Genomic DNA, 16,438 nt, shown 5'->3' on the forward strand with positions numbered 1-16,438 from the left:
CGCTGCGCTCGCCACACTATATAAAATCATCTCCACGCCGATGTGGATAGTGGGGTAATGAAAAAGTCGGAGGACGCGTTTCGCCGCCGCTCGCCACGCTTCGGGTGGCGTGGATAGTGGGGGGTGCGTTAAACCTATTTTTGGGACATACAATCATATTATTGTATACCTAATGTCATGGCATCACACACTCTATAAAATCAAATGCGATCGCATGCAATCCCATGCGATTTTGTTGCAGATGCGATGCGATTGCCCGGGGCCGAGAGAGCAGTGAATAAATTACAAAGAAAAATCGCATCGCACATCGCATGACCCTAAAATGGCGCATGCGATGCAATGCGATTTCACTATGCAGACTAAGCAAATAGCTTAGTGGGCGCCGTGCTAGGAAACAAGTACCATTTGTTCTCGTCCTTCTGCACATTTTAATATACACATTGATTTTTCTACTTACTGTAGTTGTTTGTCTGTACTGCAGTATTTAGGGCCCAGGGTTGGAATGCCAATGGAAATGAAAGGGAAGTTCCTTGAAGGGACGATTAATCGGTGGGGCTGACTGTGGCCAGGAGAGGTCAGAGGCTGACAGACTGATGGTGTGGGTGTGGTAGGGGGTAGAGGGTTGCATGCTGGTTTGGGTGTGTTAGGAGGTAGAAGATAGCAGGCTAGTGATGTGGGAGCGGGTCACTTTTTGTAAATTTTGCAGGGCTACTTTAAATTCACAATCCACCTATGGGACCAGCGAAGGGTATTGTAGTTGTATTCGCATACCTCCCAACTGTCCTGATTTTCACAATTTCTTGCAGTTCCATGTCTTAACCTTGGCTGAGTGTCCCTCAGTTGGGCAGTTTGGAGTCCTCTTGTCACTGATTGCTTTGCTTAGCAGAGCAATGGTGGTATTGCATACACCCCAAGCAAATCTACTGTTGTTTCTTATTTGCTTTGAAATCAGAATCAGGCCCTTTTTACATCATTGTTTAGTTGTTTATAGTATTGCACAGGAAACAATAGGACGATACTCAAATTAACTTAAAATTCTTTCATTGTGGCATGCTCCTCCCCCTCTATTCCCCTTCCCCTTCCCAGACCTCCATTTTACAAAACTGTGCCAGAGAGGAGAAAAGAGACCAAGGAATCTCCAGGGTAGAAGGACCATGAGCAGACTTACAGGACCAACCTATAAGAAGCATCACAACAACCAAGCATTCTGTACATACCAGAAACAGCAGTGCTGGGCGGGCATGCAATGTCCCTTGTGGAATTGGGAAAATGTAATTATTGTGAGTCCTGTTTTCTTCTTCATTCACAAGGGTACACTGCAGCATTCATACATTAGGGACATCCCAAAGCTACCACCATGGGCAGGAGAGTGCTGAGCATCTTATAATACTGTTCAGCCAATCTGGAATATAGAGGCCACAACTGGTGTCAAACCTTTAAAATTGTAGAAAGGTGTGTGAATAAGACCAAATGGAGCTATACAAAACTGAGTCATAGATGCCCCATGCGCGGCAGCCCATGAATGACTAACTGAACAAGTAGAATGAGCTGAAATAACTGATGACAGTCTGTGGGAAGAGGCCAAGTAAGCCTGTTTAATGGTCAGGCAAATCCAGTGTGCCAGCGTCTGTTTGGAGGCAAGCCATCCTCTCTTGGCTGCATCTTAGAGAGCAAAGAGGGAATTTGACTTCTGTAACAAATGTGCACATACAGTAGATGTGCAGAGTGTGTACTAAAGGCCAGAACCACAAAGGATTCATTGAAGTAAGAAATCCAACTGGGTCCACAATTCCATCCTATCCTTGTTAAAGACCAAGTAGGGGGAACAACAGGAAGAACACTGAGGTCAGAAAACCTTCTGGCCAAAGCCAGTACTAGCAAGATAACAATCTTCCAGATAACAAGCACAAATCCACTGACTAGTGGCTCAAACGTATCCAACTGAGGGAAAGATAGAACCAAGGACAAATCCCAAAGTACCATAGGAGCCATAAATGGTTGCTGAAGTTGTAAGACACCATTCAGAAATATTTGGACTTCAGGAAGAAGGGCCAGATGTCAATAAAAGAAGAATAACAGGGCCAAAACCTGGACCTTAAGAGAACCCAACCTTAACCTTGCAGAAAATCCAGCTTGAGAAAAGCATATAAGCCATCCAGTCCCATATTCAAAACCTTTGACCCTCTAACAGGTTTGTGGATTCAAGCCAACGGGGAGCGAGAGATGGGTCTCCGGTGCCAGCTTCACCAACCATTGCCTATAGAGTAGAGACCCCATGCACTGGGCCAGGAGATCAAGCTGGAAACTCTGGGAATGGAATTGGCTAGATGGGAGAGCTTTGAAAGAAGCTACCATCTTCTCAAGGAGGTGAAGGCAAAGAAATACTGATGACTTTTGAAGCAGCATCACCTGCTGAACCAAGTCCTGTAAGGAGAGAATCCTGTCTAGGGGCAGGAAAACCTTCTGGTCTGCTGTGTTCATAATCAATCCCAGTAACAGTGGTCTATGGGACGACAACAGATGAGACTTTTGCAAAAGTGCATCTTGACTAATATGCTTAAAATGCATCTTGTAGTCCTTTTTTTCCCATGAAGGTGATGATCTAGGTATGAAATTAATGTAATTCTTTGTAGACGTAGGTCCTATACCATGCATGCCATGAATTTAGTGATGACCCGCAGGGCCGATGACATGCCAAATGGAAGGGCTCTGAACTGGTACTGAGGATCCAGGACTGTAAACCTGGGAAACCTTTGATGCAGTTTCCAAATGGGTCCATAGAAATAGGCATTTACCATGTTGCAGGCAGACAGTTGGCTTCCTCTGTCTTCCTGTCCTCATTGTAAAATGTAAATGAATATAAAGAAAAGTATTAAAAACTTTTTTACATAAGGAGACCAAGCCTAGGGATCCAAATCTCCTTGGCATTTTTCTAAGACAGAGGTCTGGGAAGTGGATAGAGGGAAAAGGCTTCTTTATGGCAAGGGCAGTAATGGTATGGAACTCCATTCTGGAGGAGGTAGTATTGGCAGAGAAATTAAATACATTTAAAATATGGTTGGACAAACATTTACTGGCAAAAAAAAACATCCAGGGGTAAATCTCATAATTGGTATTTAGCGCCCAAGCCATACACCTTAGGTAGATCTGCAAAAAAAGGTTGAACTTGATAGACGTATGTCTTTTTTCATCCTCAAATACTACAGTATGTTACTATGTATGTTAGGGGTGGAACGTGCCACACTGCTAAAAATGTAAAGTGCTGACTAGTTCTATCACCACTCTATCCCCAATGTATGAAGACTGCAGTGCCCCTGGTGGATGATGGAGAAAACAATTTTATTAAACGTAGACACTGTTTTCAAATTGTGTCATATCCCAGCATGATGAAAATGTACTTTTCAGCCTCATTAAAGATATACATTGTTAAAGATCGCAAACAAAGGCCCTTATTCAGATCTGATTGCAGTGCAAATTTGTTCTCAAAATGGGCAAAACCATGTGCACTGCAGGTGGGGCAGATGTAACATATATAGAGAGAATTAGATTTGGGTGAGTTATTTTGTTTCTGTGCAGGGTAAATACTGGTTGCATTATTTTTACACTGCAATTTAGATTTCAGTAACACACCTCTCCAAATTTAACTCTTTCTGTTACATCTGCCCCATCTGCAGTACACATGGTTTTGCCCATTTTGAGAACAAATTTGTACTGCGATCAGATCTGAATAATGGCCAAAATGCACAAATATAAAACAAATTGGTTGCCCATAACCACTCCCATTTTCAATAGAACTCCCTTCTTAGTAAATAAACCCCTTAGTATCCCCATGGCTCACCAACTTGTATAGAGTAGGTCCACAGTACCAGGTACAAATTGATTTAAAACAAATTCTTGGTTCTGAATTGGACACAATGGAGGCTATCAAGGCCATGATTGCAAGTCTGCAAATTCGAAGGCCGGGTGATAATTAAATGACTGCACATGTATACGGCACGTAGTACGCATGCGCAAGGCAATCCTGCTATAAAATCCTGCTACATTTTTGATTGCTGGCCATTTGTTGCGGGTGGTAACTGTTTTCTGGAAGTGCCAGGAAAAATGCAGGTGCACCCAGGCATTTGAAGGGAAGTATTGTGACGTTAGCGCCGGCCCCGAACAGCCTGTTTTTAGGAGTGGTTTTAGACTCAGGGGCAGATGTACGTAGACCCTACAGCATGTATCATGGCAGTCAAAAAATATGGTTGGTCTCTCTCCACCTTTTCTCTCTCCAAGGCTTAGGAAATCTTAATCACATGCAGCTGTACCCCAGAGGAACAGCTGATACCAATAGCATAACATCACAAATGCCACTAAGACAAAAGCCACTAACCTGGTTTATGAGGTGTCTGACATGTGATGCATTTAGACGTGTGATACATTACTGCTGCCCTTTTCTTAGCGATGCATTAAAAAATAAATCTATTTTAATCAATGTTATTATTTTAAAATAGTTGCTGATTTCTCCGATATAGCCCTATTCACACCCAACGATATATCCTTAACGATATGAACAATAACAATATCACTAATGATATATCGTTCACATCGTCCAATGTGTACACTATTGATAACAATGCATGCTCCCGCAGGTCGTTAATGATATCTAATGTCCTCTACACATGTAGGCCAATGTCGGCTATATCACCAACGACTGCATGGTCAAGTGTGGGCCGGGTGATGTCACTGAATGACATCATTAATGATATTGTTCAGTGTGTGTATGCACTATATCGTAGCTCCACCGGTAACGTTAACATTATCGCTAGTGGAGTGTTTTGTCTAGTGTATATAGGGCTTCCCTGTTGGTTTTATTGTCCACCAAGAACAGTAAAATATGAAGTTGTTGAAGTACTTAGCAAGATAACTGGTCCGCCGCAGAGATACAATAACAATTGTTTGGATGTTAAGCCACAGGATAATAAACAGCATTATCTTCTGAAGGTTCGTCCTCAGCACCAAACCCATGTGTAGTATATGTTGGAAATGTGATAAGTGTTGGAGGTTTTCATATCTCAGTCTATAAATTTACCCCCCCAGGTAAAAAAAAAAAGATGTATCATGCTGTTCTAAGTGATTTGAAGTCCTTTTAATGGACTATCCATTCCTTTTCCTTAACTGCCTGATAACAGACAGCATGAGTCTGTAAATAGCGAGATGAGGTTGTACAACATTACCAATAGCCAACAAAAACTTATAAGCTTAATGACCTGCTTGAAGAAACAGAGACTGGTGCCAAGCCAAAAAGCCCTTTAAACGAAGGCTCCTGGGGGGATAATACCTTCAGCTTTTCACTTCCCAAATGCTGCACTGCTGTCTTAATTACAAACTCCCAGCTACTGCCTTTCCCAAAAAAGAACATACCGATTACAAATGCTACCGTGTCATGGAGAGACACGAATGATAGCTGCCTAAAAACCAATCAATTACACAAAAGAAAATCTTTTCTTTAATCCCGTAACAATACAAAACTCCAGGTCTGATATGGGCAGACAAATAGGATGTGTTTTGAGTCACTTATTAGGTGTCTGACGTATCTGTAAAATGAGGCCACAGACCAGGACGAGGCACAGATCCAAATATGTGACTTACATCTGGAACAACATAATGCTTTCATTAATTTCGCCTGGCTGAAGCATCAGAAGAACAGAGATACCTTTCATCAGTGTTTATCAGTTAAAAAGCAAGTTTTGTCTTTGAAAATATGGCAGGAGACCAACGGTTGGCTGCTGAGTGTTAGTGCTCAGGGGAATGAGATAAAACAGAATGTTAATGGCCGGAAGTGGAGGAACAATACACTATGGGATTCGGAGGCACTGAGGTCACAGAGTATTATGGCTTGGATGTTTTGTGCATTTGATGATTTAATAAAGTTTTTTTGTTCTTATATTCAACAAGAAAAAATCTGTTGAAGGCAAAATTCAAAAATAAAAATTGAGAAAATATTTGTGGGCAAACTGTAGAGATTACCACGAGTGACGCCGCCACTACCTGGACCGTAGCAGGTACCTATTGTAGGACACTAGGGGATGACATGAGTAATACACTGGAATAGTGACCTAATAATTGGTGACTGCGCATTTACCACGTCCTTATGACATTGAGCTGCAACAGTTGATGGCCCAAGATTCCAAAATGAAAAGCTTCACTAGGTAATGAGCTCTGAGTTGGAGGGTTACTGGGGGATAGAGGAGGGGTGAATGTTGATCAAACTGTGAACAACAACCATCTGTATCTATAATGGGTACTATTATGTTAGTTGGGCGCCCAATAAGCTATTTGTGGGCTATTCTGCATAGGGAAATCGCATTGCATCGCATTGCATGGGCCATTTTAGTGCCATGTGATGCGATTTTTTATGTAATTTATTCACTGCTCTGTGTGCCCCCAAGGTATCGCATCGCACCTGCCGCAAAATCACATGCAATCGCATGCGATTTTATAGGGTGTGCGATGCCATTACATTAGGTATACAATAATATGATTGTATGTCCTAAAAATAGCTTTTATGCACCCCCCACTATCCACGCCACCCAGAAGCGTGGCGAGCGGTGTCGGAACGCGTCCTCCGACCTTTTCATACCCCCACTATCCACGTCGGCGTGGAGTTGAATTTACATAGTGTGGCGAGCGCAGCAAGCCCTGCGAGGGGACACGGAATACATGTAAATTAATCCGCGTGTCCTCGCCACGCTTCGGACTCAGTGGCTTGCTGCGCTCGCCACGCTATATACATTCAACTCCACACCAACGTGGTAGTGGGGGTATGAAAAGGTCGGAGGACGCGTTCCGCTGCGCTCGCCATGCTTCGGGGTGGCATGGATAGTGGGGGGGGGGTGCGTAAAACCTCATTGTATGTCATACAATCATATTATTGTATAGCTAATTTAATGGCATCGCACACCCTATAAAATCGTATGCGATCGCATGTGATTTTGCGGCAGGTGCGATGCGATCCCTAAAAGAGCAGTGAATAAATTACATAGGAAAATCGCATCACATTGCATAGCATGCCCCTTAAAATGGCCATGCGATGCGATGCGATTTTTACCGTACGTATGTTAATTGAGCGCCTAACTAACATATAAGTACCCTATAATGCATTTCATTGAATTGTACTGTAAATGTATATGAAGGGGTGATAGGGGCATTCAGGGCCCCATAGCAAAATCTTTAAAGGGTCCCCCTCATTACAATGATCCTAAAAAGAGCAGGAGAGGGAGTGAGGGGTGTGAGAAACAAAGAGGATATCAGGTGGAAAGAGAGAGAGAGTCCCTGTCCTGCCATCCACCAGTTCCCGCCAACTACAGCTATATGGTGAGCTGGCGGCAACACAGAGAGCGGCTCCATCTCTACATATACTGCCTCCCTCATCCATCCATCCATCCATGTATTCACTGCCTCCCTGTACATACTGTACATGCATGACATGACCACCTCATATAATGCTGCAATTTCTGGGTTACACAGGGGCAGATTTCCATGGAGAACAGTACCACCACCCCACTCAAATAGGGTCAATGGAAGTACATATAACTTGCATTCTTTAAGTGAATGAGTAGACTCAAATGTTTTCCGAAGAATTGTTTTGTTTTTATTTGAATCCACCACTGCAAATCCTTTCAGCAGTCAATGGTTTTTAGAAATGATCTAGGAACAACCAATGGTTGAACTATTGTTGGTTCATCATCGCACAGGTGCAGAACGTGGCATCTGCCCATCAGACTAACATCATTTATGGAAAACTACACAGCTTCGTCCAAAAACCATTGATCATTACAAGCCGATGATGGTCAATTGTAATCTCTAATTCTAAAGGAGAAAACCACCTGATAACATATTCAAATGATGCATTTCATCTTAGAGTTGCCTTTCACACTTAGGACCTTATTCTGATCGACTCGCAAGGCTGCGAAATTCGCAGCCTTGCGAGTCCATCAGACGCCGCCAGCTGCCTGCAGTGCCAGCCATCCCCCCTTGCATGTACAATCCCCTGCACGTCTGTGAATTTTATGTTTACATAATCGTCCATTCGCAGTATTTCTCCAGCGCTCGCAGTTCAGAGACACCTATATGGTATCTCTAAACTGCTGGTGCCCTGTGCAAGGACAGGGCGGGCAGCTGACATACGGTAATGTCATACGATGACGTACAGGGACAGGGTAGGGATTGGAGAAGAGAAGTGAAAATAAGAGAAATTGGAGTGAAATAAAATCAAAGATTAAAAAAATAAATAAATACAAAATAAATGGAGAATAAATTAATGATAAGATGAAATAAAAATGGAGTAGAACAAAAATAGGATAAGCAAGTGAAAATGAAAAAAATAAAATAAAATAAAAAGGAGCAATGCAATAAATGTTTACACTCTTTTGCGTGTTGTTTAGAACCAGGTCCGGAGCTGTACTTGCAATGGAAGTAAATGTCCGTGGTGGGTGCGAGGCACTGGGGGAGCTTTTGACCTAACTATCCCTTACTTGTAAGTGAGGTAGACGGTCTTCTTCTGCCGCTGTGTGTACTCGCGGCTCTCCTCTCTCCACGTTAGCGGTGACTTCCGGTTTTCGGCTTTGCGCTTCCGGTCCTGGCTTCGTACGTACGAAGCCAGGACCGGAAGCGCAAAGCCGAAAACCGGAAAACCGGAAGTCACCGCTAACGTGGAGAGAGGAGAGCCGCGAGTACACACAGCGGCAGAAGAATACCGTCTACCTCACTTACAAGTAAGGGATAGTTAGGTCAAAAGCTCCCCCAGTGCCTCGCACCCACCACGGACATTTACTTCCATTGCAAGTACAGCTCCGGACCTGGTTCTAAACAACACGCAAAAGAGTGTAAACATTTATTGCATTGCTCCTTTTTATTTTATTTTATTATTTTCATTTTCACTTGCTTATCCTATTTTTGTTCTACTCCATTTTTATTTCATCTTATCATTAATTTATTCTCCATTTTATTTCCAATTTTTTTTTTTTTTATCTTTGATTTTATTTCACTCTAATTTCTCTTATTTTCACTTCTCTTCTCCAATCCCTACCCTGTCCCTGTACATCATCGTATGTCTTACCCTTAACATAAGCGCTTTGTTCCCATACCCCCTAAATCTACGTTATCTCTACAGAGCAGCTATACACCTACCCAGGCGCAACGAGCACTATTTTCTATACGGTAATGTCAGCTGCCCGCGCTCCGCACCTGCATCACGTCATCATTACCATGAGAATGCCCAGGGTACTCTTGGGAACACTCACGAAACGCTGGGAGTTCCCATATGGTAATGTGGTTGCCTGGCACCCCCGCTCGCCGTGTAGGGTGCGTGCAGAATGTTCACCATGGGTGCATCACTCTGCATCTGCAAATGCGCCGAAATGCATCTGCACATGGGATATGAATAACCACGGAGGACCGAATGGATCTGAATAAGGTCCTTACTGTACTGCAGCAAAATTCCTTGCAATGGTTAAGACCTGCTCTCCAGACATTTAAGTTGCCTTTTAGATGCTTATCCAAGCAGCACACAACAAACACACATACACACATTTAATTTCTGGACATAAATACTTCTCAGTGTGAAACTTCCTTCAAATACCCAGCCTATTTCCAAACTCACACTGATATAATCTGTTCAATAAAGCTAAATCCTTCCACTAAATCTACACTATACAGAATGAAACGTCAGGATAAAGATGTAAAGATAGTGCAAGGTGTCCATCATCCGCCATAAGATCGAACTGCTTCCTGTGTTCAGAGACAAACATATGTCTGGCGTCATCCTAAGACTTTTATCATGTGCTCTATCAAGATGATCACAAGGAATGTTTTTGTTTACCAAGTTATACAATTATTTTTCTTGTAACATGGTAATAAAATGATGTTAAGCTTTTCTTGTTACCTTTATCATGCATGTTGTTACAGTGTAATGTAATGTATGAAGCCGGTTCATGTGATAAAGGGGTGATAAAGCAGTGATAAGTTGATAACGCACCAGCCAATCAACTCCTCACTGTTATTTTTCAAGTACAGCTGATTGGCTGGTGCATTATCACCTTCCACTTTATCACCTCTTTATCAGTTTTCCAGGCTTAATACAGGAAAGCTCATTTATCTTAAACCTGCGACAGCTGCTTCATTAGTGGCAATTCAGGAGTTGTGTTGGGGATTGTCTCAGCCTTAAAAGCCATGGTTTAGTTGTCAGGTGAGCTCTAAACCAGAAAACAGGCATTTATTCAGTTAGGCTATAATGTGACAGGAGGTGCCAAGTTCTTAAAAGTCTTGTGGTGAGGATTTGCAATGAAATGGGGTTCCTTGGTAATGGGTAATCTGTAATCTAAACCCCTATAATTTACTTAATTATCTTTGTATTAAGGTAAGTGAGTTTAATATGGTGAGTGTTGAGCCCTCTCTTTCTTTATATATTTGAGACAATGAGGTGGTTTCCTATCTATCTATCTATCTATCTATCTATCTATCTATCTATCTATCTATCTATCTATCTATCTATCTATCTATCTATCTATCTATCTATCTATCTCATCACTCTATGCTTTTCTTGCTTTAAATCACAATAACTTTATCCAGCATTAGCAATAGGCCTTTTTCATATAGGCCTTTATCCAGGAATAGCACTGGGCCACACACACACACATATATATATATATATATATATATATATATATATATATATATATATATATATATATATAGATAGATAGATAGATAGATAGATAGATATATAGAGAGAGAGAGAAAGAGAGAAAGAGAGAAAGAGAAAGAAATGTCCGCGACACTCCAAGGACTGATGAAATAAATGCTTTTATCAGGTGCAAAAAAGCAAAAGGTGCAGGTACATACACGAAAGTCAACGTTTCAACACTCAGCGGTGTTTTTATCAAGACAGTGCAGACCTGTAATAACCTTGCACGGCGGCAAGAACATAACCTTGCACGGCGGCAAGTACATAACAAGAAAGCTCACACAGAAGTGAGAGTTAAATACATTACCTGCCTATGATCTCTCCTGTGGCCGTGTGTCGTGCGCGCTGCTCCACGAGTGAGAGACGCACACAACTGACGTCAGTCCTTTGCCATTGCCAGGCAACCCAGGTAACCTAGGAAACCTAACAGACTCAGGACGGCGTCAATGGCAGATTGATCGACATCGCTTTGAACGCAATCTTCGCTTAAAAGAATTTTTTCAGAATAAGGATTCTACCACCACTGCCATTACACCCATTACACCCATTCAACAATTTATCCGCACCCGATCCAAATCTTCTTTTGATCCTCATTCCACCAATTCTTCGTTACCCACTTTCTCCCGTCTGGTTGACGCATCGGTCACAAAGTACAACCAAGCTGCTAAGTCCGTTCATAAGAACTTATCCAGGGCTGAACAAGATGCACTTCAGAAACTTTCTGAATACCGCCACATCATTATCCGCCCGGCGGATAAAGGTGGCGCTATCGTCATTCAGGACCTTAGTGACTACAAATCTGAATTAGAATCCCAACTGCAAGATCAACATACTTATACACAACTTCCATCCGACCCCACCATGACGTATAAAGCAGAATTAGATCTATTATTGTTACAATCAGTTAATCAAGGTATTTTGGAAAAATCCCTTGCGGATGCTCTCACCCAACATCACCCTGTAGCACCACTTATATATACTGTGCCTAAGATACATAAGAGGCTCGTTCGACCACCCGGCCGACCCATCATCACTGCCGTCAACTTTTTGTATCATCCAGTATCAAAAATTTTGGACACCATCTTGCAACCACACATCCAAATTCAATCTACCTTCATTAAGGACACCACTGCATTCCTCCTCAAACTACAAGACTTTGATACGCTACCATCTGACACCAAGCTTGTAACCATGGATGTCAGTAGCTTGTACACGTCCATTCCTCAACAAGCGGGGGTAGCAGCAGTGGGAAGTTTCCTTCGATCCAATAACATTCAAGATATGGATCACGCATTATTTCTGCAATTACTCACATTAACCTTAGAGAGAAATTATTTCCTCTATAATGGCAAGTACTTCCAACAACTCAATGGGTGTGCCATGGGGAGCCCCGTGGCTCCGAGCCTGGCGAACGTGTTCATGTTTCAAGAAGAACAAGACAAATTTCTTAACATCCCTGCTTTCAAACAACATGTTCTCATGTTCGTCCGTTATATCGATGATTTGTTCCTTTTGTGGACAGGCCCTGAAGCAGTTCTTGTAGATCATGTCACCTCCATCAACGCCAGCTCATCACCCATTAAATACACCATTAATGTTCAGAGAGATGCCATTAACTTTTTGGATGTGTTAGTCAAGATCGTCAACTCCAAAATACAGACTGAGGTGTATTCCAAACCGACTGATAGGAACACCTTACTACTGGCCTCAAGCCACCATCCCAAACCGCTCAAATGCGGTTTGCCTAAATCGCAGCTGATGCGAGTGGCCCGCATAGCTAGTTCAGAGTCAGCAGCAATTGAGAGCACCAATCTGATTGTGGATCGCTTCCACCAACGTGGATATGATTTAAAAAGCCTGCGCAGAATTCAAAAGGAAGTACTGGCCGTCCCTAGAAACACACTGCTGTCACCCAGTGTTAAATCTTCAGCCAACATCCTGCCGTGGAAACAGCAGTTCACCACAGCCAGCCCTGTGGTCCAGCGGGCCACCAAGGCACTGTGGCCATTTGTGAAAACGGATCCAGCACTCCCATGTTTTCATTCTGCCAGACCTCTCTCATGTTATACCCGGGGCCGTAATATCAAAGACCAGGTGATGCACACAGACATCACTGGCTTTGATACCTGTGCCAAGACATCACATTTCCTGCAGAAACCACCAGGATGCTATCGCTGTTTAAAATGTACCACATGCAAGAACTTGGTTGTATGTAGGTCTTTTAAACATCCACATGGTGATCATCAGTTTTCATTACATCATGTCATGTCCTGCCTTACCACCCATGTAGTGTACCTTTCGTTCTGCCCGTGCCCACTATACTACTTTGGCAAAACTATCCGCACAGTGAGGGAAAGGATGGCCCTCCATCGTTCGGCTATCAATGCAGCCATTATCCACAAAAAGTCTGACCAACCAGTTGCCAGACATTGGGTGGAAGCTGGACACAGTATCTCTGATATCCGGTTTATCATCATTGATCATGTTCCCCCGCTCAGACGAGGAGGAGATCGGGACAGTCTGCTGCTCAAACTTGAATCCAAATGGATTTATAAGCTCAAAACTATTAGACCCATAGGTCTCAACGAACCCTTTAATTGGCAGGTGTTCATGTGACTGCTTTGCGCCCCCCCGTGTTTCATTTGTATTACGTGACATGCATCTTTCCTTTATTGCTTTTGTATACTGTATTACTTTACATGTCTCTGTTCAAGCTTCTGGACAGCTGTCTCATGAGTATCCTGGCCAATTGGTACGATCCCAGTGGCCGTGGACGCCGTCCTGAGTCTGTTAGGTTTCCTAGGTTACCTGGGTTGCCTGGCAACGGCAAAGGACTGACGTCAGTTGTGTGCGTCTCTCACTCGTGGAGCAGCGCGCACGACACACGGCCACAGGAGAGATCATAGGCAGGTAATGTATTTAACTCTCACTTCTGTGTGAGCTTTCTTGTTATATACTTGCCGCCGTGCAAGGTTATTACAGGTCTGCACTGTCTTCATAAAAACACCGCTGAGTGTTGAAACGTTGACTTTCGTGTATGTACCTGCACCTTTTGCTTATTTGCACCTGATAAAAGCATTTATTTCATCAGTCCTTGGAGTGTCGCGGACATTTCTTTCTCTACCTACACCCCACCGAAGGCACCCAAGGCAGTTGTACTATTGTACTAGGAGTGCCGGTTCTTCATCGCCTTCTATATATATATATATATATATATATATATATATATATATATATATATATATATATATATATATATATATACCTCCTCTTTATTCCCGGCACTCTGGGCTTCCTTAGACAATCAATGGCGCGGTGCCTTCCATATAGACAGCAGGTCCAAATATACGATAGCAGGACGGCGGCACTCGCTGACTAATAAATAACTGAGACCACTCAGTATATTATAAACGTTTTCGGTTTTACTAAACCTTCGTCAGATATACAGAAAATAGAAAACTCACCAAATATATAGTGTCTTACCCCATCTCGTGCCTTTCCCGTGAATGCCTTGCCTCCTCCCTCTTCCGTCCTGACCTTCCGGTTTCAGGTGCAGAAGATGGGGATTGGTTCCGGCGTGTATGGTTGCTATGGAAGCCTGGAGGTTGCTAAGTTACTCGCCGCTGTGTGTGGACGCTGTCACTAGGAAAGGACACGTTCCGGGTGTACACTAATCGCAGACACAAAGTACATAATTTGCACAATAAAGGTGACATTTTAAAGAAAACAATTTAGTGGTAATTGTTCATTTAAGCCAGCGGGTGCTACTGTGTTCAATCTTTGGATCCAATATGCTTCTCGTCGGAGTAACTTCAAGTTTCTATCACCTCCCCTTCTGTCTTTCGGTACATGGTCTATCATGATGTACCTAAGTGTTGACAGACTGTGTCGACATTGGAGGAAGTGTTTGGCTACGGGCTGTTCTGCGCCCTTGCCTTCCAGTGCGATCTTGATTGAGCTTCTGTGCTGTGTCATTCGTACTTTGAAGCTACAGATGGTTTTGCCTATGTAATATTTGCTACACGGGCAGATTATGCAGTATACTACATAGCTACTGTGGCAACTGAGGCTATATTGTATAGGAATCTTATATCCATCATGTGGATGCTTGATGTAATCAGCTGTTATTAAATGGGTGCAGGTAATGCATCCCGTACATTTGTAATTACCCATTTTTCTGCGTAGGAAGTGAGTCTCTTCATTTTTTTGAAAGTCAGAAATGTCCGTTTTGACTATCTGGTCTTTTATATTCCTTCCTCTGGTGTAGCAAGGTAGCAATTTTCTATTCTTGAACCCCTTCAGATCCGGGTCTGTTTGTATTATTGGCCAAATTTGTTTTGCCATTTTAGTGATCCTTTTGGACTCCGTAGAATAATTATTCACCCAGACAATCTGGTCTCTGTCCGTTTTTTTCTCCTGGGGGGTTTCTGAGTCTCTTATATCCTCTGTGTAATTAAGAGCTTTATTCATAGCTTGTTGTAACAATTTGTTACTGTATCCCCGCTGTAGGAATTTCTTGGACATTTGTTGCATTTCAGCAATTTTTTGTTCTTGATTGTTACAGATGCGCTGAACTCTCAAAAATTGAGAGTATGGGAGGCCTTTTAGCAGAGGCTCCGGGTGATGGCTAGATGCAAGAAGTAAATTATTACAGTCTGTTGGTTTCGTGTACACCGATGTTGTTATTTTGTTATTTTCAACTGTTAACTTGACATCCAAAAAGTGTATCTCTTTATTTTCTATGTCATATGTAAATTTAATATGTTCATCACGTTGGTTTATTTCTTCCATGAACACTTTGAATTCTTCAGGTGTACCCAGCCAGACGATAAAAATATCGTCAATAAATCTAGTAAATAACTTGATTTTAGGTGTATATGTAGGGTGCTGGAAAAATAAATTGTCCTCCACCTTGAACATAAATGTATTCGCGTATGCTGGAGCTACGCATGCCCCCATCGCACAGCCTTGCGTCTGGAGGAACAGTTCTTTGTTGAAAAGGAAAAAGTTATGTTCAAGTACCAACTGTAATAATTGTATAAAAAATTTAATTTCCGGTCCCTGGTAATCTGGGTTATCTGTCAGGAGATCTCTGACTGCTTGTATGCCCCTTGTATGCGGTATGCTGGTATATAAGCTGGTGACGTCTGCTGTACATAACCAGCTGTTATCCGGTAGGTCTCCCATCTTCTTAATTTTATCAAGGAAGGTGTTTGTGTCCTTTAGATATGTATTTTGTTTTTGGACCACTGGTTGTAAATAATGATCTAGGTATTTTGCTATATTGTAATAGAGAGAATCTCTGGCAGAGACTATAGGGCGGCCTGGGGGATTTTCTCTGTTCTTGTGTACTTTGGGTACAGTGTAAAAAATAGGTATTTTACTGTTGGGGATGAGCAGTGCTTTCATGGTATCTTCTTTGATGGTTCCATTAAATAGGGCTGTTTTTAGTATGTCTTCTAGTTCCTTGTAGTAGATCGGTGTGGGGTCTTTTTCTAATCTTCGATATACTGTAGGATCATTTAATTGTCGATAGGCTTCATCTTTATATTGCTGGATATCCTGTATGACCAGAGCTCCTCCCTTATCCGCTGGTCGGATCGTTATGTCAGTGTATGTCGATAAGTTCTTTAGAGCTTTGTTTTCCTCCTTGGTCATATTAAACCCACTCTTAGTTTGTGTTTTTTTAGTGATTTCATTGTCTATTGTTCT

The sequence above is a fragment of the Crinia signifera genome, chromosome 4 (genome assembly GCF_055691185.1).
Source record: "Crinia signifera chromosome 4, ASM5569118v1, whole genome shotgun sequence".
In the NCBI taxonomy this organism is placed as follows: Eukaryota; Metazoa; Chordata; class Amphibia; order Anura; family Myobatrachidae; genus Crinia; species Crinia signifera.